Source organism: Diaphorina citri, unplaced genomic scaffold, assembly GCF_000475195.1.
Source record: "Diaphorina citri unplaced genomic scaffold, Diaci psyllid genome assembly version 1.1 scaffold5449, whole genome shotgun sequence".
Classification (NCBI taxonomy): Eukaryota; Metazoa; Arthropoda; class Insecta; order Hemiptera; family Psyllidae; genus Diaphorina; species Diaphorina citri.
The window spans coordinates 13,339-14,364 of record NW_007382825.1 but is presented as its reverse complement, the minus strand read 5'-3'; positions in this window follow the sequence as shown (position 1 = coordinate 14,364).

Sequence of the window (1,026 nt, the reverse complement as noted above, 5' to 3'; positions counted from 1 at the left end):
CTGCTGACCAATTGTAATTTTTTGAAAACTTAATTAGAACTTTGTGGCACCAAAGCTTATGCAGGTTCTGTAGAATCACGATAACATTTTGACGGAGAATGTTCTACGTTCTACAAATTGCTTAACTCAAAACAAGTTGTGTAAATTTGTTCTTGTATGTTTATGAGCTCAAGCGTAATCAGTTCCACAACGGAGGTTCAATGCCCAGCGGGATCGAAGTTTTTCCGACTGTGGACTTTGGGTACTTTCACTCTCGTCAAAACCAGTCATTGCCAATGTAAAAAGATGACAATGAAAGTGAACTGCAAAGGAGGCCCATCGTAATGCTGTGATAAAAAATTATGAAGAGGCAGTCTTCACAAGTGACTTTTCGAAAGTTATAGTCAGTTAAACTTAAAATTTCAATATCTCCTTGTAATTCATTAAAAGGTCTGCTGACCAATTGTAATTTTTTGAAAAGTTAATTAGAACTTTGTGGCACCAAAGCTTATGCAGGTTCCGTAGAATCACGATAACATTTTGACGGAGAATGTTCTACAAATTGCTTAACTCAAAACAAGTTGTGTAAATTTGTTCTTGTATGTTTCATCGTTTTCGTGTTTTCTATTGTGCAAATTTTAACTTTATAAACAACGGTACCTTCTCTCTACCCTACTGAAGGATAAAAATCTCCAATGTAATACATGGGAAGGAAAATAAAAAAAGACTTGAAAATGACACACATGGAAACACAAAATCTCGCAAAAGCTATAATATGATTCTAATGTAAACATAGACGATGCCGTAACAATGTATTAGAAGAATGTCAATATCGGTATTGTAGACATTGATGCAAATAAATATTTTGCTCATTCAATGGAAAAAGAGTAAAGCTGCAGGACTGAAATATTTTTTAAATCGAGGAGAGATGAAAAACGATGGAATATGAAACTTATGTCATAAAAAAGTACAACAGCTAAATAGGTATTAAACATCATTTGTAAACAAACTGACAGAACCATTGTCAACTTTTTCCATTACCTACAA